The sequence below is a fragment of the Panthera tigris genome, chromosome C1, assembly GCF_018350195.1.
Source record: "Panthera tigris isolate Pti1 chromosome C1, P.tigris_Pti1_mat1.1, whole genome shotgun sequence".
In the NCBI taxonomy this organism is placed as follows: domain Eukaryota; kingdom Metazoa; phylum Chordata; class Mammalia; order Carnivora; family Felidae; genus Panthera; species Panthera tigris.
In genome coordinates this window covers 45,153,226-45,178,014 of record NC_056667.1, presented here as the reverse complement: position 1 = coordinate 45,178,014, position 24,789 = coordinate 45,153,226, and the positions used below count along the sequence as shown (strand labels likewise).

The following is a 24,789-nucleotide window of genomic DNA, read 5'->3' as shown; positions in this document are numbered from 1 at the left end:
GAAGTCGCAAAGGAGTTTGGCACAAATGAGAAATGGAGAGGTCACTGTGTAGGGTCCTATGTCCCTGGTTGCTGGGCGCAGTCCCTGTTCCAGAATAGTCATTCCTAGAGCCTTCTCGCACTCGAAAGCATCTCTGTTTGGAGGAGAAATTATAAAGTCATCTCACTAACGTAGCTGGCACGGGGCGAGCAAAGGTGAGCGTTAGACTAGACGGGCACATAGGGACAGACTCAGGCTCCGTAGGCCATACTAGTGGGCTTGGTCTTTACTCCAAGAGGAGGAAGTACCTCTCGGAGGGTGAAAAATGGATAATAATAATTAGAGCTTCTGCGTGCCTGCGTTATGCTCCATGCTTTAGAAGAGGCAGTAGGTTCTCCCGCCATCCCTGTGTTATATATGAGGAAATGGACCTTTTTAGGCATCAAGGGACTTTGTACAGGGCCATGTAGCTGCTTAGTAGCAGAGCACTGATTTAAAGCCAGGCCTCATCCCAGAGCTTGGGCCTTTGACCACTCTGACACTGCCTCCTAAAGAGAGAGTCTTTGGCTTTCCGTGTGTTCTGTTCAGGGACCCTCGCTGCTCTGAATGCTTCTCTGACTTCAGTACCTGCCTGTTGGAATGAGCCGAAGCCTCCCTAGCACCGTTTCCCTGCTCTTCTCTAGGAACTGTGGAGCTGGGTGTTGGGATGGGCACCGAAATACTAGCAGTAATCTGTACTGTGGCATCAGGGTTCGGGATTAAGGCCTCATTCCTGCCAGCTGTGACCTGAGCAAAGCCATTTCATTTCTTAGAGCCCAGCCCTCAGGCCTCCAACAGCGACAAACCTGGTCCTTCACCAGGCTGTGTCCTGTGTGGACAACACAACAGTGGTAACAGTAACCAAGAACATGGCAAACATTTGTTGAGAACTTTCTTCTTACCAACAGACTTATGTTAAATGACTTATGTAATTTTGTTTTCATTGACAATCCCCTGAGGTAGCTGCTATCATCATTGCCATTTAATGCCTGTGTAAATGGAGGCAGAGAGAATTCAATAACTCATCCAAAGTCACAAGGCTGGTATTTGGAGTTGGCCAGGGCTCTTAGTCATTATTTTTTTATTTTTTATTATTTTTTTTTTTACATTTATTCACTTTTGAGAGACAGAGCACAAGTGTGTGGGGGGGGGGGGCAGGCAAAGAGAGAGAGGGTGACACAGAATCTGAAGCAGGCTCCAGGCTCCGAGCTGTCGGCACAGAGCTGGACGTGGGGCTCGAACTCACAAACCGCGAGATCATGACCTGAGCCAAAGTCGGACGCCCAATCGACTGAGCCACCCAGGTGCCCCATCATTATAAGTAATTAAACAGTTTTATTCACTCCAAAGAGGACAAAGTACCATAAATGGCTCTGAACCTTTTCTCCTAAGAGCGCTTAACAGCCCCAAGATAGGCCAAGGGTATTCAGCAGGAGATGAGTTGGAAGGTGGTGGGGCAGTGGCTGGTGGGGTTCTGTCCAGGAAGAGGCGAGTGACCTTGGGTCAAGGTTTGCCCACAGGGCTCTGAGGGGGTTTTGAGATGGCCCGACAGGGCTGGAGAGGAATCAGTGATGAGACCCAAATCTCTTAGGATGCAATTAGGTCTCTTTCTTCATCCCAATGGCATGGTGAATGGGACATGACTGTCACCAGGGGGACTTCCCAGGTGGACTGTATCAGGGGGGCGTCAGCACTGTCACATGCTTTCTGTTACCGGTCAATCCACAAACACTGCAAAGCTAGGCCTCAGCTGACATTGACTGTCACCTTTGAGATGTTATTACATAACAGCCACTGTTTCATGTTCTTCATGCCCATGACTCAAGGGAGCTTCAAAGCCTGTTTGAAGGATTTATATTCCTGTTTTGCAGTTGAGGAAACTGAGCAGAGAGGGGAGGTCTCAAGCCCAAGGCCCCATGGCTGGCAAGCGGGTTTGAACCCGAGTTGCTCTGTCCTCAGCGTTTGTATGCTCAGTTGCTGGGCAAGGTTGTCTTTGCCGACAGAACACTGTATAGGTACTCCCACCATCCCTGGTCTCCTAGAATCTGGTCTTTGTTCCTTCATCTTGGCCGGAAGTAGAAATAGCCAGAGATTGTTTGGTCATAGAGAACCCTTACAGGCTCTTGTCAATAATATGACAACACTGTATATAACAATAATAACAATACTTACCTCAGAGGGCTGATCTGAAGTAGCACTACCAAGCACTTATTTATTCCTGTTCTAGCCAGGGGTTGGGTACCCTAAAGAAGGCAGAAGACAGGGGGGCCTGGGTGGCTCAGCCGGTTGAGCCTCTGACTCTTAATTTCAGTTCAGGTCACGATCCCCGGGTCATGGGATCCAGCCCTGTGAGGATGAGTACTAGAGCCTGCTTGAGATTCTCTCTCTCTCTCTCTCTCTCTCTCTCTCTCTCTCTTTCTTTCCCTCCCCCTCTGCTCTTTCCCCCTCCTTCTGCTCTCTCTCCCCCTCTTTCTCAAATAAAAGAAAAATGACTTTTTCAGCATAATTATTTGCAGATTTGCCATTTCATTTCAATCATTCCTTTGTATTGCTGAGTGTTGGTCTGTCGTAAATATTGACCATAATTTATCCATTGACCTGTTGATGAACATTTGGTTTATTTCCAGTTGTTGGCTATTAGAAATAAAGCTGCCAAGAACATTAGTCTTGTTAAACTCTTAAAGGTCACATGGGTGGGTCATATGATAGATGGGTGGGTAACTTTTCCATTAAAAAATTTTTTCTTTTCCAATGTTTATTTATTTTTTGAGAGACAGATAGAGAGTCAGAGCTTGAGTAGGGAAGGGGCAGACAGAGAGGGAGACACAGAATGTGAAGCAGGCTCCAGGCTGTGAGCTGTCAGCACAGAGCCCAATGCGGGGCTCGAACCCACGAACTGTGAGATCATGACCTGGGCCGAAGTCAGACGCCCAACCGACTGAGCCACCCAGGCACCCCTGGGTGTGTAACTTTTTTAAAAACTGGCTAACTGTTTGGCAGAGTGGTTGCAACATTTTTCCATCTCCACCAGCAACCTGTGAGCGTTCAACTTGGTCCTCAGCCTCCCCAACACTCAGTATATCAGTCTTTCGGAATTTTAACATCTAATAGGCAAGTCGCGTGTCTTAGCATGGTTTGATTTTGCATTTCTCCAATGACTAATGAGGGGTGAGCATCTTTTCACATGCTTCTTTAGTACCCACCTTTCCTGGTAAAGTGTTCAAATCTTTCATCCAGTTTTTAAATTGAGGTTGTTTTTTTTTGTTTGTTTGCTTGTTGTTTTTTTAAAAAAAATTGTTTTTAATGTTTATTTTTGAGAGACAGAGACAGCATGAGTGGGAGAGGACAGAGACAGAGAGATGGAGACCCAGAATCGGAAGCAGGCTCCAGGCTCTGAGCTGTCAGCACAGAGCCCGACACGGGGCTTGAACCCACAAACTGTGAGATCATGACCTGAGCCGAAGTCGGTCGCTCAACTGACTGAGCCACCCAGGCGCCCCTGTTGTTTTTTTTTTTTTTTTTATTACTGAGTTTTGAGAATTCTTTATGCCTTCTGAATACAAATCCTTTTTCAAATGTATGATGTGAAAATCTATTCTCCCAGTGTGTGGTTTGCTTTTTTTTCATGTTCTAAATAGTATTCTCCCAAAGCTTATTGATGTTTTGTTCATTGTTTTTCCATTTTTTTCTCTCTCTCTCTCTGCTTGATTTCAGATAGTCTTCGTGTTCATTGTCTTTTGCAATGTTGACCCTGCCTTTAATCCCACACTGTTTACTTCTCATCTCAGATGTGATCATTCGCTTTAGGTCTTTTCTACATTTTTTGTGTCTGTGTTCGGTCTTTTCCTCTAGCTTCTTGAATACGGAGGATATATTTGTAATCACTGTTTTAATGGAGTTGTCTACCAATTTTATCATATGGGTTAGTGCCAATAGGTTGATTCTTCTCCTATCAGGCTGGTCCCCCTTCCTGCCTTGGGTAGTTTTCCACCATGCACACTCTGCTGCATGGTTAAGGGGACCATCCGCAGATCTCTGAATTCCTTTCTCTGTGTGTTGTTCCTTCATGCACATTGCCCCACGAACTCTACTCATCTTGGTCTTGCCAGACTCCCAGCCCTGTCTCCACAGATCAGGGAGTCCGCTTGCCTCCACCTGGGTCCCCGTGCTGTGCTGTGGCCCAGAAACTCACTCAGGCTGTAAATGGGATCCGTTCGAAGATTTCCCTCATTGTGTTCCTATCTCTCAGAAATCATGGTTCTTCTTTGCCTAAATGTCCAATGCCTTGAGAACCATTGTGTTTTCATTAGGCTTTTCAGTTGTTTCAGGTGGTAGGGTAAACCTGGTCTCTGTTCCTTCATCTTGGCTGGAAGTAGACATAGCCAGAGATTGTTTGGCCATAGAGAACCCTTACAGGCTCTTGTCAAAACCCTCCTTATTAGACATTAGGAAGCTGAGGAATTGCCCTGTATTATCTGCAGTACAGTTTGGGGGTTAAAGGATGTAATGTGCAGTATTTGGTATTGGGGTTGGGGACATGAATGCTTTTGAGGCAGAAGCGAGGTTGTAAAGGATACTGAGTGCTGTGCTTGGAGAAGGGACTGTCCCGTGGTTGGTAGAGGGGGAACTGAAGAATCATTGTAAGTCTACGAATGGTGTTCTCAGGCTGGATAGCCTAATCAGTATTTACACATTCTTTTCTTCCCATAGTTGGGTTACACTCACCTCTCCTCCTGGCAGGGAGTTGGCAGAGGGTGAAACGTCGAGCTTGTGGAGCTCTGGACCACAGTCTGCCCCTATCTGTGTGGCTCTGGACCCATCAGTTCATCACTCTTGGGCCTCAGTTTGTGCACAGCTGTAAAATGAGGATCCTGGTACCCCTGTGCACATCCACTGGTGGCCTTGAGGATTCGTTGAGATGGCATAGGTCTGACAGGGGACTGACTGTAGGTGCCTGGTGCAGCGCCTGGCAAATAGCCCTCGGTGAAAATGAGCGATTACTAATCGAGAAAGTGAGACCGTTTGGACGTGGTGACAGAGCCAGCAAGGAGCAGCGCTAAGCTTCCACTTCGGCTCTCTGATAGCTTGCCATGTCTATGATCCTTTAAAGCATGATGTAATCCAAAAGATGTACTAATGATTGGTTGCGGCGAATACCATCAGGGCCGCAAAGATGCACATAGTGGTGACAGAGGACTATCCCCTGCCCTCGGCGTCCCCTGACCCAGCACTTCTAGCCCAACGTGACACAACTTTTCTGAGTGCTGCATACTGGAAGCCTTTGGATTTCTGCCACACACAGGGTCACGTTTAACCAGCTGGAATGAAAAGCCAGAGCTAGACTGTGGTGTGCAATGGCTCGTGGTCCTATGTTTTAATATAACGTTTGGGGCAAAATTAAACTGTAAGAGGCTCTATCACAAAATGAAAGCTTTTCTTTGTGTATGGTCTCCCATGGTGCCAGACCTTTGTGGAGGCTGTTCTCACAGCCTAAGGTGCAGTGGCCCATTGATTCCATATTCCCTGCATGTCTGATTGTGGAGCATGTCGTCTTCCTTCAATTCTCAAATACTACTGTTACACCTTTTTTGGACTCCCCCAGACAGACTATATTTTCTTTCTTTTTTAGATCCCTCTGCATGTTGCAAATACTGCCGTTTTTCATAATTGCCTTCTTTTCTCTTCTCTCTCTCTCTCTCTCTCTCTGTGTCTCCCACTGGACTGCAAACCCTCTGTATCAGCAGAACTATACCTCCTTTGTTTATTGTGGTACCCATGGAACCTAGGGCAATGCCTGGAACTGTCCGTGCTCAACACATATATTTGGATGAATGAATGAATGGATGGACAGTGGGAGTATAAGGTGAAGTGATGTACGTAAAGAGACTTGCACATAGTAGGAGCTTTATTTTTCCCTCTGTCTGTCTTGTATTAGCCTGAGCTTTTAGGGGCATACGTGATCTTGGTTATCTCTCTATATTTACCCTTATTTATTGTCACAGAATATACTAGGGGCTCAGCAGATGCTGGCCAAATGAACGAACAAATAAGTCTTTAGCCTTTGGTGCTTTGTCTCTTGCAGGAAATGGTTGGATTAGATTTCATATCACTCAACCGGTATTTCCTGCCCCTCTGCCATGTTCCAGGCAGAGACTGCATCAGTCATGAACAGTATCCTTAAGAAGCCTACAGATTAGTAGAATTAAGACAGGGACTGTAATGCCAGTAGAAAGTGAGAGGTCACATCTTGGGATGTAGCTGAGACTGATGGGGGTGTCTGAGACTAAACCCAAACCTGTCCTATGGGATGGGCCTGGTGCTCAGGCGTTGGTGCCGCGATAGTTATGAAGAGAAGATCCAGATCTCATCTCTTCCACACCTCTCAGTCAGAAGTAAGCTTTTTCTCATTCATTCTGACTCTAGCTCTTGATCTAACCCCTTTAAAACACCAGTTCCTTCTTGGGAGGGTTAATGGTGATGGTTAATCTTATGTGTCAGCTTGACCCAGCCACGGGCTGCCCTGACATTTGATCAGACATCATTCTGGTTGAGTCTTTTAAGGGTGTTTCTGGATGACGTTAACATTCTTGAATTGGTAAATTGAGCCCAACAGATTGCCCTCTCTCTTGTGGGGAGGCCTCATCCAGTCAATTAAACAACAAGGTGGGGGGGAACTCCTGCCTGAGGGCTGATGTGGGACATCATGTTTCACCTGCCTTTTGACACAAACTTGAAGAATCAGACTTCCTGGTTCTCAAGCCTCTGGCTTTTGGACTGAAACTTTGCCATGAGCTCTCCTAGTGTTCAGACTTTCAGACTCAGACTGGAACAATATCATTGGCTTTTCTGGGTCTCTAGCTTTCTGACTACAAATCTTGGGATTTCTCAGCCTCCATAATTGCGTGAGCAAATTCCTTATTATCTATCTATCTATGTATGTATCTATTATCATCTACAATATATATGTATTGAGAGAGTCTCTCTCTCTCTCTCTCTTTCTTCCTCATCTCTTACCGGTTCTGCTTTTGTGGGGAACCCTAACACGGAAGGTAAGGGTTCCTGGGTGTGTCTGTAACAGTAACTGGACTAGGTGGCTTTATATCCATTAGCTGCTTATTCATTAAACATAACACCCCTCTGAGGGTGGGTGTAATTTCCAGCTTACGGATGAGAACCTCGAGGCTCAGAGAGGTGAAGCAACATCCCAAGGACACACGACCAGCAAATGACAAGATCGGTTTAAAATCTCACTCCCTTTGGCACCATAGCTCATGCTTTTTCTCCCCCACTCAACTCCTCCTTCCTTCCCTGTATGTTTTCTCTCTCTAGTAGATAGTAAGTTTTTTGTGGACAGAAACCAGGTCCAGTTATTTTCCCTCTGCGTGTCCACCTTTCATTTTTGTGCTTAATGCAGGATCTGGCACATGCGGTGAGGGTGGGGGTGACCCCAGGAATTGTGGAGTGATCCGTCTCGCTCATGGGACTGCTTTTGCAGGACAGGACTTTAGAGAACGCATAGCCCTACCTATCCCTCCTTCTTCTGCCCTTGTTCCATGGTGCTGTTAATTATCATATGGCCATTCATTCCCCCATGGCAATTCCAGGGTGTTCTCAAGTTTGCGCTGAAAAGCTGAGGATCACGCTCCCCCAGGAAACACTTCCCCAAGCCCCTTCTGGCGCTTTGACTTGCCTGTGCCGCCTGGGCCTGCAGCCAGCTCTGCCTTGGGGCTGGGAGGAGAGAGTGTGGGCTGAAGAGGACAGGGAGACCCTGACAGGCCTGCTGGGCCCCTGCTGGGTGAACTCTGGCTATAAATAGAAGGAATACGAAGCTGAGTGTTTTTAATATGCACATTGAATTCATTTATTTAATGAAGAATTTTCCTGGAAAAGAGAGCTGAGCTGTCAGAGCCGAGCTATTTTTGAGTAGGATGTAAAAGAAAAACTCAAGAGAATTATTTGCTGTTTGGATTTAGGCTTTTAAAATAGGTCACGATAAAAAACAACACTGTAGGGGCAGAAAGAAGATCGGTGTTCACCAGGGGCTAGAGGTGGGGGTGAGGGATGGACTGGAAAGAGGCACGAAGGAACTTTCTGGGTTGAGGGTAGCATTTTATGTCCCACTGAGGTAGTAGTTACACACGGCTGTTTGTGGAGCTGTTTGTCGGAAATAAATGAATTTTACTGTATGCAAATTATACCTCAACAAGCCTGATCTTCAAGGGAGGAAGGGAAGGAGTGGGGAATGAAACTTTTCAAGGATCTACTTTGAGGGGTGGAGTTCTCTGGAGCTTCTTTAGATACTTTATCTTCTTACAAAACCATGGAGAGAGGTCATTCTGTGCCCTTTGCATATGAACCCCGGAGATTGGGAGAGCCTAGGTTAGTTGCCTCGGGTCACACGTAAGCTGCCGCTGGACCTCTTGAGGAGGTTTCAGAATTCCATGGCGCCCTCCCTCCACCTATCCCGATGTTTGGAGAGAAGGAGGCAAGAAGTCTGGGAACAGACAGAACTGGGTTTGTGCTCCTCATGTTAAATGCTTCAGACAACTCTATGCTCTTTCTCCAAAATGTTCCCCCATTCTGTATTCTTTGGCTGTTTCTGGCTGCATCTGGGAAAAGGTCTTAATAAGGTGCTAATGGTCTTTAACAGCTTTATTTAGTACCCTTGGACCTCCCTTTTTATCAAGTGTGCTTGACTTTGGGCAGACTTTGAAACCTGAAAGGGGGTGCGGTGTGCTCCTTAGGGCCTGCCATCATTCCTGGATCCCATTCCCGTGGCTGACATCATTAATCAATCACGATACTCTATGTACTCTGACTTGCTTTTGCAATCCTTCATGACATGGTCTTCTGAGCAGTAATTACTAACCCATTCGAGTTGGCCCTCAAAATCGAAAGGCTATGTGCCATTATACCTGTGTTATGAGCCTAATGGAGGTGCATTTGTAAACTGAGGGTGAAATCTTATCCTTTCCTCTCTTCAGACCTGGAACCCTGAGAAGAGCTGATGTGTGGATCTAGTGGCAAGAGTAGAAGAAGCACGGATTAGACAGCTAGAGTTGGATTTGGACATCAGCCCCGTACCACTGCCTTCCCATCCCAACATTCATTTTACTCATTTTCGAGATGGGGATATCAATAACAGCTCTCCAGAGGGGTCATGGTGGTGAAGTTGAAATCAAATGAGATGGCCCATAGGAAATAGAACTCACCAGGTCCTCGGCTCCATGCTAAGGACCATTACATGTGTTATCTTGTTCAACCCTTGCAACAAAGTTGTGCATGAGAAACTTTTCAACCTGCATTAAATAGTACTTTATTCAGGTCACACACGAAAGAGTGAACTCAGATCTGAGTTGAAGACTCCTACGGTTAGTTACAAGCTACAGTGTGTCTCGTTCTAGGCAAGGGACAGCAGTACTTGGGGTGCTGCGTCCTGTTTTGTAGGACTGAGTTGACTGGCAAGGACTCACACAGGAAGTGGCTCATACACCAGCCTGGTAGAGGGCCTGAAGAAATGAAGAAGGCCTCTGCAGCAGGGAATTCTGGGAGTGGTCAATGGTACCAGTACTGTTTTCAGGATCCTGCTGGTCTGTTTGGGGTCTTTGCACAAATTAGGAAAAAGTACCTTATCTGGGCTGAAGAATTACGAAAGTCACTCCCTTTGGGAAGACACAGTTCAACAGGAGGCAAAGCTAAGAGTGTTTGGATGAAAAAAAATGGGGTCCCTTCCTCTGGGTGGAGGAATTAGTACAAGGTGGGATCTCAGCAAACATTCAATCTTTTGACTGGTATCTTTTTGCAGTACACAACCTGTACAACAATATAAGATGGACTGTATCTTGACAGCTGGAAAAGGCAGTCTTAGGAACTTGGAAGTAGGTGAGAGGTGAATGTCCCGATAGGTAATTTCATCAGGCAGGTAACATCATTGGCCTGAGTCAGAATTAGAATCCAGCTCTGAATGTTTCCAAAGCCAGACTGACTGATCATAAGAATTACTGGGGTCTGCAGGGCACGGGGAGGGACTTTTAGTAAAAATGCAGATTATCAGCCCCTGAATAATCAAACTTAGTAAATCTGGGATGGGCAATTCTTTTTTTTTTTTTTTGAGTTTATTAATTTATTTGAGAGAGAGAGAGAGAGAGAGAAAACATGTGCCTGTGAGTGGGAGAGGGGCAGAGAGAGAGGGAGAGAGAGAATCCTAAGCAAGCTCTGTGCCATCAGCTTAGAGCCCGATGCAGAGCTTGATCCCATGAATCATGAGATCGCGACCTGAGCCGAAAGCAAGAGTCAGATGCATAACTGACTGAGCCACCCATGTGCCCCTGGGATGGGAATTCTTATGGCCAAAAAAGTTTAGGAAATACTGCTCTATTCCATGCTCATCACAATGTGTTGCAACTGTCTCTGTTGGTGGCCATGGTAACCAGCTGGCCTGCTGGACTGTCTCTTGAGGGCAGTACCACATCTACGTCCATAGCACATAGAGCAATGTCTGGCACGTACATTGAATAAAAGAGTCAATCAACGGAGAAACCATGCATCATTTGAATGACTTCACAGTCCAGAGAGTTCTGGCTTACTCATCATGCTATTACTCCCTGCCAAGGTAGCTTCACCTACATGTATGTATTCCTTCCCTACTTCCTCCCTTCTTCCTAGTCCCCTAATCACCACCTGTTTCTCAACCTAACCCCACAGGACAGGATCTATCATTCTGGGAGACCCTTTCAGACTTACCTAGAGCATGGCATGTTTCCTGATAGCCATACCTACTTTTGGGTCTGGCGGCTGCTTCTAACTCGTTGTGTGTGATTGCACGTCTTTAAGCCTCATTTCTTCCTTGATAAGAGGAACGGTTTTTACTGTATGATTTCTGAAGTCTCTTCTAACTCTGGATTGCTGGAATCCTGTGACTGGAGTCTAAAATTTCTGGTAAATTCTGGGGGCACCTGGGTGGCTCAGTTGGTTAAGCATCTGACTTCAGCTCAGGTCATGATCTCACAGTTTGTGGGTTCGAGCCCCGCACTGGACTCTGTGCTGACAGCTCAGAGCCCGGAGCCTGTTTCAGATTCTGTGTCTCCCTCTCTCAGTGCCCCTCCCCTGCTCACGCTCTGTCTCTCTCTGTCTCTCAAAAGTGAATAAACATTAAAAAAAAATTAAAAAAAATTAAAATTTCTGGTAAATTCTGTAAGATGAGAAGGATGTATTAGAGACCTTCAAATTGACATCATATAGTCTGTTGGTCGGAGCCTGGGCGATGAGCAGCTGTAGTCTGGGAATTTCTGGAGATCTTGCTTTGCTGGTGGGAGGCTTTCTATCATGGGCATGCTCCACCAGATTCTGGCCACCCCCATGGGCGACTCAGTAAATACTGGCTGCCTAATGGATGTGTTGGATGGGAAGCCAACTGGATGCGTGAAGGGCCCTGGAAAACATGGCAGTTCAAAGGCAGGCGGCTGTGCTGAGTAGGTTTCCAAGTGCGCTTACCCTCCGAGGCTTTGAATGTGAGCTCCATCGGAAAATCACAAGTGTCTGCTTCCAAGGGAATGGCTTCTAGTAATAATAATAATAAAAAGGGGCTTTGAAGGTTTCTTGGAAATCAGCTTCTATAAAATAGTGTGTTGAGAAATTGAGTTGCAAGTCAAGCAGAAACACGGGTTGAAATTCTCCCTCTGCATCCTCATTCTTTTAAAATGTTTTCTTTTTAAGTATGAAAATAATGTGTGCATCTGGCTAAAGAATCCAAACAGCTCAGAAAAGTGCAAAACACAAAGCAGAAATCTCCTTTCCCCGCTCTGTCCTCATCTTCCATCCCGCGAGGTAACAATTTATTTCTCTTTCTGTGTGTGCTTGCTCTGTGAGTTTATAAAAATTTAAAAAAATGTGTTGTGGTAAAATGCTCAGAAGATTTACCATTTTAACCATTTTTAAGAAATTTTTATTTAAACTTGAGAGAGAGAGAGGGAGAGGGAGAGAAAGTGGGGAGGGGCAGGGAGAGAGGGAGACAGAGGATCTGAAGCAGGCTCCCCATTCACAGCAGACACCCGGATATGGGGCTCAAATCCACAAACTTGCACGACCGTGACCGGAGCCAAAGTCAGACATTTAACCGGCTGAGCCACCCAGGTGGCCCACATTGTAACCATTTTTAAATGTACAGTTCCGTGGCATGAAGTACACTCCCGTGGATGTGCAGCCGTCACCCTCTCCTGTCTCTACAACGTTTTTCATCTTCCCCCGAGTGAAACTCTGTACCCATGAAACAGTAACTCCTCATTCCCCCTCCCTCCGCCTCTGGCCACAGCCCTTTACTTCCGGTCTCTATCCATTTGTCTGCTCTGGGTAGGGGGAGTCAGGCAGGGTTTGTCCTTTTGTGACTGGCTCATTTCCCTTAACGTAAACGAGCTCTTTTCGACTGGTTTTTATCTCAGGCCGGGCACTACTATAACTCTTAACTCATATGCTTGTATGGTGTTATTTAATCTCTCAAACTTCAATAGTATTTGTTGATTCCTGCAGTGAAAGATTTAGGTCATTGCTCTACTTCCAGAATCCCTTCTCGCTCTGCATCTCTCATGCTATCAGTTTTAGTTCTTGAAGTGATTTTTAGCATTTCAAGTAAGTGGCCCTTCTCTACTGAACCCCAGACTCGTACATCCAACTGCTTGCTTGAGATCTCCACCTGGGTGTCTAACAGACATCTCAAACTTGAAATTCTCTCCTGTGAAACCCATGGTCTTGGGCCCCACCCCTCCCTGCCCCCTCCAACCCACTCCCCTGCCCAGTCTTCCCCACTCAGTAAATGCCAGATTCGTCTTTGCAGTTGCTAAGTGCTCAAATCTTACAGTCATCTCCCTTTCCTCACTCCTTTGTGACCCCCTCATGCCTCAAGCCCCAAATGATGGAAAATCCTATTGACTTTACCTCAAACTATACCCAGACCCCAGCCACTTCTCATTACCTCCCCTTGTCCAACTCATGGTTGTCTCTCACTTGAATTATTGAGATATTTTAACTTGTCTCCCTGCTTCCTCCCCTGCCCTCCTGTAGTGTAAGCACAAAATACTAGTCAGAGAAGTTCTTTTAACGTGGGTATCAGATCAGGTTACTCCTCTGTTCAGCCAGTGGTTGATTCTTTTTTTTTTTTTACATTTATTTATTTTTGAGACCGAGAGAGAGCATGAACGGGGGAGGGTCAGAGAGAGGGAGACACAGAATCTGAAACAGGCTCCAGGCTCTGAGCTGTCAGCACAGAGCCCGACGCGGGGCTCGAACTCACGGACCGTGAGATCATGACCTGAGCCGAAGTCGGCCGCTTAACCGACTGAGCCACCCAGGCGCCCCAAGCCAGTGGTTGATTCTTATTCAGAATAAAGGCCAGAGTCCTTAAGATGGCCAAGGAGGCTCCATAGGGTGCTTTTCAAACTTTAAGGTGCATAGGGTTCACCTGTGGGTCTTGTTAAAGTGCAGATTCTGGGGGCGCCTGGGTGGCTCAGTCGGTTAAGCGTCTGACTTCAACTCAGGTCACGATCTCGCGGATCCATGAGTTCGAGCCCCGCGTCGGGCTCTGGGCTGATGGCTCAGAGCCTGGAGCCTGCTTCTGATTCTGTGTCTCCCTCTCTCTCTGCCCCTCCCCCATTCATGCTCTGTCTCTCTCTGTCTCAAAAAATAAATAAACGTTAAAAAAAAAATTTAAAAATAAAAAAAATGCAGATTCTGATCCTGGGTAATGAGTCCTGCTGGCTGACGACTACACTTTTACTGCAGGATTGTCCCCACAACCCACATACTCATCCTCCCTCGCTTCTGGGGCCTGTGTCTTATACTCCACTTCCCTCCTCTTGTTCCCAGCCTCAGGGTCTCTGGTCTCTAGGTTGCATGCTCCCACCTCCTTCTTTGTACTTGCAGTTCCTTCTGTCTAGAACACTCCCCAGGTATTTGTAAGGCTCACTCTCTTCCGTCCTTCAGATAATTTCCCGAGTATCATTTCTCCGGAGACTTTCTCTCCTCTCTGTATTTCAAATGGCAGCCCATCTGTCTATGGCTTTCCCTAGTGCCTGTCCCTCTTTGCTTTTTCTGTATAGAAAAGATATACAAAGTATGGCCTCTAAGCCATGGATCAAATCCGGCCCACTGCTTACTATTATAAATAAAGTTTTATTGGAACAAAGCCACATACATTTATTTATGTATTGCTTACAGCTGCTTTCCTGCTATAATGACAAAGTATTTGTAACAGAGAACTTCTGGCCTGCAAACCTAAAATATTTATTCTGTATCTGACTTTTGACAGAAAAAGTTCACTGACTCCTGCTTTGCAGCATTGATCGCCATCTAACTCACTAGATAAGTCATGCATTTATTTATAATCTATCTCTCCTCACTAGAATGTAAACTGTGATAAAAAGGGTTTTATCTATTTTGTTCGCTGTTAGATTCCTCATGCACAGGAAGGTGACTAGCGGAGTCACTCAATGAATGTTCGTTAAATGAATGGTTATGAGTTAAAAATATATATACTTATGTATATACAATTATACATACAAGCTGGGGGTTGTCAGAGGTGGGGGTGAGGGTGGGTAGGTGAAATAGGTGAAGGGGATTAAGAGGTACAAACTTCCAGTTATAAAATAGATAAGTCATGAGGATGAAAAGTACAGCATAGGGAATACAGTCAATAGTATAGTAAAAACTTTGTATGGTGACCGTAGCTACACTTATCTTGGAGAGCGTTTTGTAATGTATATAATTGTTGAATCACTATGTTGTATACCTGAGACTAATTTAATACGGGATGCCAACTGTATTTTGCTTAAAAAAATCTATCCATCCTTAAACTTTTATTTTATCAGTCATTTAGATAGTACTCCTGACTTCCCATCATGTAACAGGAGGACACTATTGGACCTATACTTTCTGCCCCCTCACCTCCCCCCTGCCCTAACTCCTGATGGCCAACATTATTTTCATCCTGTCAGTGTTGATACCGATTGTGTTTGGTACTATAATTATAACTAAATCTCACCTGCTTTGTCTGTAGGTTAATTCTAATCACCCCCGCCAAAAGCATCTCAAGTATTGTAATTGGGTAAATAGTAGTTGATATAGAATATAGAAGTGTTATTGAGCCTATGGAGAAGAAATGGTAATTCTAAGCTATGGTGCATGAAAAGAAATATTCCTGTCCTATTGGGTAAATAGATCTTTTCTTACTCTCTTTCGGTTATTTAATTTGTGTGTATTTGGATCATGACTTCTGTACAACTTTTGATTTTTCCCAAAGTTCCTAGGGCATCTTTTAAAAAAAATTTGTAGAATATGCAAATGTAGCCATCACATATTTGAGGTCGTTGGGCCTCTTCGTCTGTGATTTTGCTGTGGAGTTCACTCTCTCCTTAAGATATTTTTTTCGCAGAGCCTTCTGGCTTTCTTGTCTAATTTTGATAAAATGCTTGCTGGATTTATTGCACAGCTGTAAATCTACCTTGTACATTTTACTTCTGGATTAGTTCCACTGTTTCTTGCATCATATTTGTTTATATTTCTTAGCTTCCTTTTTCATTCTGCTATAGTATATTCCCAAGTAATTGTTTTCAGAAGAGGAGTGTGGGAGGGAACTGTACAGTTTCCTGTTGCTGCTGTAACACATCACTGCAAACTTAGTGACTTAAAACAACACACATTTATTATCTTAACACTTCTGTAGGTTAGATGTCTGACATAGGTCTCACTAGGCTAAAATCAAAATATTGGCAGAGCTGGATTCATTTTTGGAGACACTCAGGGAAAATCTGTTTCCTTGCCTCTTCTGGATTCTAGATGTTTCTTGCATCCTTTGGCCCTGGGCTGCATTCCTCCGTCTTCAAAGCCAGCATTGTGACATCTCTCTGACCATTCTTCTCCAGTCACATCTCTCTCTGACCACGAAGGAAAAGGTTTCCCACTTGCAGTGACCCCTGTCAGGGTCCTTAATTTGTTTATATCTGCAAGTCCGTGTGGGGTGACATAGTCATAGGTTTCCGGAATTAGGATGTGGACACCTAATTGTGGGGAGAGTCATTCTTTGCCTGGTATATAATCTTTTGGATTCCCTCCCCCCAACATTTTGGAAATTCTCAAATTAGTTTCACACTGCTTATAAAGTTCTAGATTCAAAAGCATGTTCTCTCATAACTTCATAGACACTCCTCCATGTCCTCTGGGGCCAATAACTATTGACACAAGATCTGTATGCAGTCTGATCCTTTGTCCTTTTCAGGTGCATTTACTGCCAGATCCCCTGGCATCTTTTAGAAGTCTCTTGCTTGAAATTTCATCAAATGAATCATGACTGAGAGTGCATTTTCATTTTTGTTGTTTGCTTTGTTTATATCTATCATGCTGATCCTTTCAACCTAAGACTCAAATCTCTTTTTAAGGACAAGGAGTATGTTTTCTTTCTTTATTTCTTTTTTTTTTTTTTCTATTTTTTTCCTTCAATATCGGCACCATTCCGTGGCTTTCACTAACATCCCCTTAGAGGAATTCTGAGTCTTCTGGACCCGTTCTCCATTTAGTTTAACTTGTAATTTTCTTGTATTTCCCTCCTCCTTGTCTTCTGGTACCTGTATCATGGGATTGCCTTGACTTCATCTCCCAGAAGACTCATTTGGTCTCTAGCCGTTACCAACCTATTATTTGGCCACACTGCTAAATTTTTGGCATGTTGATGAACATAGTTCACATTTCCAATGACACTTCACTGCCTGTTTCTCATGGCGGCACTAACTTTTCAAATTCCTGTGAGCTTTCTGATGAAATGTGCTTTGAAAATTCTCTTCTGTTTCTTGCTTATGTCTGTTGCCTCCAGGATCCACTCTGTGCATTTTTTCAGTCTTGGGATTTCTCTTTCTCATCAGTTTTCCTCAAATGTTGACCTAGGTGGCTTACATTTTTTTAATTATTATTTTTAGAGGCGGGGGGACAGAGAGTGTGTGTGGGGGGTCGGAGAGGGGCAAAGGGAGAGAGAGAGAGAGAGAGAGAGAGAGAGAGAGAGAGAGAGAGAATCCCAAGCAGGCTCTGTGCCCAGTGCTGAGCCTGATGTGGGGCTCAATCTCATGACCCTGGGATCATGATCTAAGCCTAAATCAAGAATCGGACGCTTAACCAACTGAGCCGTCCTGGCGCCCTCAGTTGGCTTACTTTTATTTGTGACTCTCTTGCCTGACAGCATAGGCAGTTGGATGGCACGGTTTCCCTTAGTGATCGTGGTCCATTTATCCAAAAAGCTCTGCGTAGATGAGCAGGTCCCCTTGAATGGCAGGCTGGTCCTTATTGGGCATGGTGGGGAGCAGAGCAGGTTGCTTGAGCTCCCACAATTTCCGTGGTGAAAGGGAGTGCGCTGTGGGGTTTGAGCACCGCAGCACATTTCTGACTTGGGTGGAACATCTTTCTTCTTTTTCTTCAGTTCAAGATGGGCTTGTGGATTTACCCTGAACTCTTCCCTGCCCTCATCCCCAGCCCTCATGCAGACTGTTGGCCCTTCCCAGGGTGGTCTTGATTCTTTCATCATGGCCATCCCATAGCCCTCTCTGGTTCCCCAGGCCTGCTCACTTCTGTTCTAAAGCCTTTCTAGGGCTCTACTAGGTTACACTGGGTCACACACTCACTCCAGTCTTCTGTCTGTGTCTGCCACAGACCTCTTGTGCTCTAGCTTATGCCTTAGTAATTCCATTTGCTTTCTACCCTTCAGAGATTTGTGTATGGATTGTACCTGCTTGTTTTGTTTTGTTTTGTTTGTTAATCAGTACTTCCAAGGATTTATGTATTCTATTTTGTACATCTTTGTTAGCTGTTCAATGGGGTCTTGTCTGGGAGCCATGTCCAGTCTGACATCTTGAACCGTAGACCTGAAATTCTAAAAGTCCAAATGCAATTCATAAAGGAAATAACTTATATAATCTCCTCTTGGAAGTGTTTTTTGCCCCTCTCTCCCAACTGAGATTATTTAGGGCCTCTCCTTGGGACTCTAGAGTCACATGTCACATTGTGTTATTATTTGCCTCTGTATATTGGCTGTGCCTCCAGGCTGTAGGGGCTTTGAGTACAGCCTATCTGTTCATCTCCAGATTCCTAGTTACGTACATGGTAGGGAGTCTGAATATTTATAGACTGTGAGTGCATATACACCTACTCTGTGAACATGGGAGTCCAAGGTACTACTGCATGGCTTTAGCGTTCGAGGGATTCAAAGCATAGTGGGGACAACAGACATGTGCACTGATAATTCTAAAACAGTGTAAACAGAGTGGATGCCAAGTGTGTGGGGACACGGACAGGAGAGCAGATAACTGTGCTTGGGGGTGGAGAGAAGTCAAGAAAGGCCTTCAGAAGGAGATTATATTTATGTAGTTATGAAGAGCACATAGGGCTCTCAGGTAGTTCCAGGTGTATTAAGGCATTCCAGGAGCAAAACAGTCGTTCAAAGTGAATTATGGCTGGGGTAAAAAGTGTAAGTGGGGGGGGGGCAGTGGCAGAGGAGGGATCTGAAGAGATAGATGGGGGCCAGAACATGCCCGTTGTCTGCGGTGAAGGTGGGCATTTTGTACTCGATCCCGAAGGGAGCCACTGGGAGCTTGTAAACAAGGGGTAGTATGGTCACGTTGGTGTATCGTAAAGATGTTGACTGCAGTATAGAGGATGGACGAGCAGAGTCCAGAAGATTTGGGACTTGACTGCAGTAGTCTAAGTGAGAAGTGTTGACCAAGGGAGCAAAAGCTGGAGTAAAGTTGGAGAGATGGGTTTGGGAAACGGCAGGAGGACAGGATGGTGGACTTTGGTGACTATTAGATGTGAGGGGTTGATGGGGAGGGAAGAGGCAAGCTTTCGGAGGCGCTTCTGGCGCTGGGGCTCTCGGATCCAGTGATTGCAGGAAAGGACGTGAGTGCTTTTGTTTTTTGGTAAATCTCAACTGAAAGGCAACGAGGCCGTGGCAGCAGTGATTTATGAGACTCAACCCGGCTGTTTCAGTCCTTTCTGAAATGCGTATTTCAGCTGAAATGAGGGAAAGGCGTGTCTTCAGCTCTGGCTTTGACAGCCAGGCTCCCCATTTCCTTCCCAGGAAACCGAATGGGAGTGGGATGTCCTGATGAGCTACATGAGATCAGCTTCTTGTCAAGTTTGGATTAATTTTTAAAATGGAATTAGCATCCAGCTGAAATGGATGTCAACTGCTTGGAATGCATCTTTGGATCTGAGTGATTTTGATATGAACCAAATGTGATCGCCTCGTAAGGTTTTTGTCTATGCAGAACCATCTTGATATTTGAACCCCGCCCCAAGTTTAACTCTTAGGAACCCTCCAAAAGAAGGATACATGTCACTTGTTTGGCCTTTGTGCATCTCTACCTCATTCTCTCTCTCTCTCTTTAACATACTCTTTAGCTCTTCTTAACCATGACAACACAATTCAGAAGCATTCGGGAAAAGTGGGGGAAGAAGTCTTACCAGATACGAGCACTTTCTGGGTGTTGGGCATACCCACCAGCGGTACTGCATGGACCTGTGCAACCACATTAAACATAAGAATCACAATCCCCTTTTGGTAGATGTTGAAATCAGACCTCAAAGGGGCCTTCAAGTTAGTAAATAGCAGAGGACATTCAAATATATCTGGTGTGCCGTATGAACTACCTGCTGTGGCCCAGTGTTATACCTGCAGTATTCCATTTAGTCCTCACAGCCATGGAAAACTGTAGAAACTTAGAGAAGACTAATAAAAAGAGGCTTAGCAAGATTAAAAAACCTTTCCATGGTCACTCCCCATCAGGGAGACCTGAGATTTTGTTTTCCTTCTTTATTTGTAGGCCAGCGGTACGCATTATAGGTCTAAGAGGTGTTAAGAGACATATAGGCAATATTATATGGCATTGCAGGAAAACTTCCCATAATGCTATTCAGATAAAGAGAGAACCTCTTTCGAAAGCTGTTTTCTGGATGGCCATACTCAAAACCTTAGTGATGGGGAAGATGAGAGGGGAGTAACTTGTTCTGCGCCCTGGATTGGACCGTTCCGTATTCCACCCTTAATTCTAATACTTCAAACAGCCCTTTGAGGTGGGTGTAATGATTCCTGTTTCCTAGATGAAGGAACTGAAGTCCAGAAAGGTTAGGTAAAGGTTAAGTAATTCACAAGCTTTCTGCCCAAGTCCAGCCGACCCAAAGCTACAGGTTTTCGGAATAGCGCTAACCCACTTGGAGGGCCGTTATTTAGAGAAACACGTAAGGAGGAAGAAAGTGATGAGGACGCAAGCCCTGCCATTGGTATTTCACTTGGCCCATTAAGTTTCCCTAGGTGGTGAAGAGACGCCCTTTGATGAAATTTGCAGATGATGCTAAATCAGGCCCTCTGTAAACATGAGTAACACAAAAAAGCAATACAAATGATCCCAAATGAAGGAGGTTAGTAGTGCAGGCAGGAAATAACAAGATGAGATTGATTACCACAAGGGAAATTCTGAATTAAAACATCTGTGCCAGCCAATGTGACTAACATAAGCACCTTTCAGTAGCTCAGAGCTCTGCAAGTTGGAAGGGCAGGAGTGGTCACTGTATCCGGCTCCTTCACCTACAGATAAGGAGACTCAGGCTCAGACAGGAGATGGAAATGATCCAAGGCCACAGTCAAATTAATGACAGAGTTGGGATGAACCCCACATCTCCTGTCTTGTGACTGACTTCTCCTTTCATTATGGCCCATGGGTTTTGGAGTCAAAGGTACTTAAACTTAACTCCACCGTTTAGATACTGTGTGTCTTCAGGCGGGTTACTTAACCTGCTTGAATCTGAGTTTTCCTATCTGGAAGAGTGGTAAAGTGATACATATTCCTGAGGGTTATTTTGGGAAGTAAGTGAAATGGTCGGTACCTGACATATCGAGGTTTAAGACAGATTAATTCCCTCTATTTGCGCAGAGGAACCCCTTAAGGGCAAAATAGCTATGGTGCAGGGTACGTGGTCTCCACTGCTCCATGCATGAATGGATGCTGAATGAGCATCTTCCAGGAAGATGGGCAGTGGATACAGTGGGAGCAGCTAATGCCATACGGCTGCAGTCAACAGTGTCTTCAAGTCGACCGATCAAAAATTAATCACGCAGGGCCTGTTACACGCAAGGGAGATTTGGTGCCACCTCGCGGGATTCAGGAGAGTAGTGGGGCGGAATGTCACCGACTGCTGAGACCGTTGGGAAAGACAACCTGAGGAGGTGGGACTGGAGCCAGAAAGAATTGTTTTCAGAGGAACGAGCCCACGTGAGCGCCGACTTGGAACATGATTGCCACATGGGGTGCTGCCTAACGTGAAAAGTGGGGGCACGCCGCGTGCCTTGTTTATAGGAGAGGGTGTTCAGGTGGAAATGGGCCATGGCACCACGACACGTTAAAGGCTGCATTCATCAAGTGTGGAGTTTCTGAAGGAGACAGCCCTCAATCAGTTCTTTGGCTCTTGGATCCTGCATCACACTGGGGACATAGAAGATTGGAGATGAAGATTGCAGGCTAAAAGAGGATTTGTGAGGAAAATGTCTTTGGTGTGAGGGGTGCCCTGAATCCCAGTCCCGCAGGGGTAGGGTCAGGGAAGGGCACATCACCCTTCCTTCAAAACCAGTGTGAGGGCTTCTGTGGGGCCATCTGGAGTGATTGGTAAGAGTCCTCTGAAGTGACAGTGACAGAGGGGGCTGGCTCTGCCTCCTGCCTGGGATAGCTAGCCGCTCGTGGCCATGGCCATGGAGAGGAGGGCTGGTGGCCCTGGATTGGCCTGCCTCTCCGATTCTGTCAGGTCAGAGCTGCTGGGTATTTCTGGAAGAATATATACAGACCACGTGGGAGAGAATGCAGGCCTGGAGCCACGCAAAGTTCTACGCAAACCACCTACTAGGGAGGGAGAACTAACTAGGGAGTCCGCATGAACCGGATTGCTGGAACAAGGGGACAGGGTGTGGGAAGGGGACAGCCAGCTGAGGGGAACCTATCACAAGGGTCACCTAGTGCTCCCAGTGAGGGTCTGAAAAAAGGTTGCAAATCCCAGTTCTTCTCCCAGCTTTAATCATCTTTTTTTTTTTAATTGTTTTTAAAATTTATTTATTTTGAGGGAGAGAAAAAGAGCAAGCAGGGGAGGGGCAGAGAGGGAGGGAGAGGGAGAATCCCAAGCAGGCTCCACGCTGTCCACGTAGAGCCCGACAAGGGGCTCGAATCCACGAACTGTGAGATCATGATCTGAGCCAAAATCAAGAGTCAGATGCTTAGCCAACTGAACCACCCAGGCGGCCCCCAGCTTTAATCGTCTTTAATGAGGCACCAGGAGCAGAGAGTGAGCACTGGTTTATGACAATACTTGTGAGGTGGAAGTTCTCCGGTGCTGCCCTTTACCATGTTCTCTTCTCTCTTTGTCCCTCTACCAGTCCAACCCCAGGATGTGTCTGCAGACCAGAGGTAGCAGAGTTATGGGAGGAGGAGCTGGGATATGAAAGGGTACAGTCCCCTGGACTGCAGTAAACCAGAGACAGAGGAGGAGAAAATATTCATGTTCTACAAAGTTGGAAGCTTTGCCTATTACGTTGACTTTACTGAAATGAGATTTTACTTAAGGATTTGTAAAACCCAGTTTATTTATTATTCTTTTTTTTAGTATTCTTTACACCCAACATGGGGCTCACCAAGATCAAGAGTCACATGCTCGTCCGACTGAGCCAGCCAGGCATCCCTTACTTAAGGATTTTAAAGGACTACTGAACATTTAATTATCTAAGAGTGAACAAGGGAGTCGGGGGCCTGCCTCAGCTTTCATCCGGGAGTATATAGGAAGGATTACCCGACCGAGCAGGGGAGAGACATACAAAGTTCCTTTTTCAAATGCACCTCTCGAGTCCCCTATGTGCTCTGGTCACATTTACATATTTGATTCATTGGAGTGTAGTCTTTACATTGGCTTGTTTGATTTCTTACCAGATGGTGAGTTCTTTGATGCACTAGGACTTATGCTTATAAAAATAGTACTAAGCACAGAGTAGGTCCTCAACACATAGTGTGGACTGAGATGCCTAGAGGAAAAGTTACTTGAGTGGCTGGTAGAACAGGGACTTCTTCCCACATGCTGACCTCTCTGTTTGGTTGTCCAGGTTCCATCTGCTCAGGCACTTGCTGAATGCCTCTTATTGTCCTTCCCCACATAGTCTTTTCTCATGTCACAAGCGAGTGTGACACCATTCTAATGGTCTCACCTTCGGGACTCCTGATGAACAACACACTTTTATTTTCTCCTCTTCTATCGTTATTTGTCTTTGTTCTCTCTGAGGGCCAGACAATGTCGTTCACATCTCTGAATCCCTAGCACAGGACTGGCACCTCACAGCTGCTCCATAAGAGTGCAGTGAAGAGCTGGACAGAGCAAATCCGAAATCCTTATAGATGATGTGGGGGTTTGAGTAGGAGCTGTGACTCAAGAGGGGCCTGGGTCCCGGACCCACCAGCTACCTGGGAAATATATGGTCTTTTCTAAGAATTGGTTTTAAGCGTAATAATTAGGGCAGTAATACTCATCATAAGTGGGACCTGTGAAGGTATCTAGTAAAAGGATCTCTAGTTCGGTGCCTTGTAAACTACAGGTGCCTTGTAAACAACAGACTTTCTCTTTCATGTATATATATGTGTGTGTGTGTGTGTGTGTGTGTGTATATATGTACAAAATTATATTTATATAATTATATATAATGTATATATAACTTATATTTAGAAATACATAATGTATAAAAAGGTATATATTGTAGTAATAATATAATAATATAAACATAGTATGTATTTATAAATTATGCATTTTATAACACATAATTATATATAATTATATATGTTTGTATAAAAATACATAATGTTATATAATTATACATTTTATACATATATATAATTTTTTAAACCCTCTTTCTCTTTATCTCCATACTTGAAACCCAAGCAGCATCTGGAGGCAGGAGTCATGGAAATGGTTGGTAGTAAAGGTCAAGATCACATTGGGGGAGAGCTGAAATCGAATAACATTATCTGATACTGTGGTGCGAGAACACGGACATCCGAGGGAGAGAATGTTTGGGTTTGGGTTGGAGTCCTTTCCCTGTCATGTATCCACTCACAACCTTAGCGAGTAAATGACTTTTCTGAGTTTCCTTTCGTGTGTCTTTAAAGGACGTCAGTAAGATGCCTGGGCCCTTCTAGAGGGCAAAATCTGTGTCTGTTCATCTCCATGTTCTTAGCAGCTAACAAAGCACATGGTGTTCAATCATCATGATCATATAATAACTGGTAAATAATAATAAATAACTCTTCTAAACCTTTGAATGTATTAATTCGCTTAATCCCAACAGCAACACAATGAGGTAGGTACTCTTAAATTTTCGTAAATACTTGGGGAATGGAGTTTCACTCACATATCAGTAAACCAAATCAAATGCGACAATGTCCAGAAACACTAATGTATGCTATGAAAATATAAGGTAGCATTTGGGTTTTTCTATTTCTCTACTTTGATGTAGGGGACGTGCTGCTCGAGCTTATCATAAAAAAAGGGAGGGCATCTTTTAAAGAGATTTTACAAGCATTGCCCTTTGTGCGATTTCATTTAACCTTGAGTATAGCTCTTTGAGGAAGATAATAATTATCTCATTTTGTAGATTTGGAAGCTGAAGCACAGAATAATAATTAGGTAGCTTAGTGACTTGTGCAGTGGCTGTGCAACTATTCT

The 24,789-nt window shown here is 45.0% G+C and overlaps 1 long non-coding RNA gene across 3 annotated transcripts; it reads left to right on the top strand.

The window, feature by feature from the left end:
• The first annotated feature begins 10,465 nt into the window (after positions 1 to 10,465).
• Positions 10,466 to 24,214, top strand: LOC122241383. 3 transcript variants are annotated; one of them, XR_006221492.1, is made up of 3 exons: positions 10,466 to 10,646; positions 11,734 to 11,844; positions 24,010 to 24,214. It is a non-coding gene; the product is annotated as an uncharacterized LOC122241383 (long non-coding RNA). The 3 variants fall into 3 exon arrangements; XR_006221493.1 differs by having other exon boundaries at positions 24,007 to 24,214; XR_006221491.1 differs by lacking the exon at positions 24,010 to 24,214 and adding an exon at positions 14,318 to 14,375.
• Positions 24,215 to 24,789: the final 575 nt, after the last annotated feature.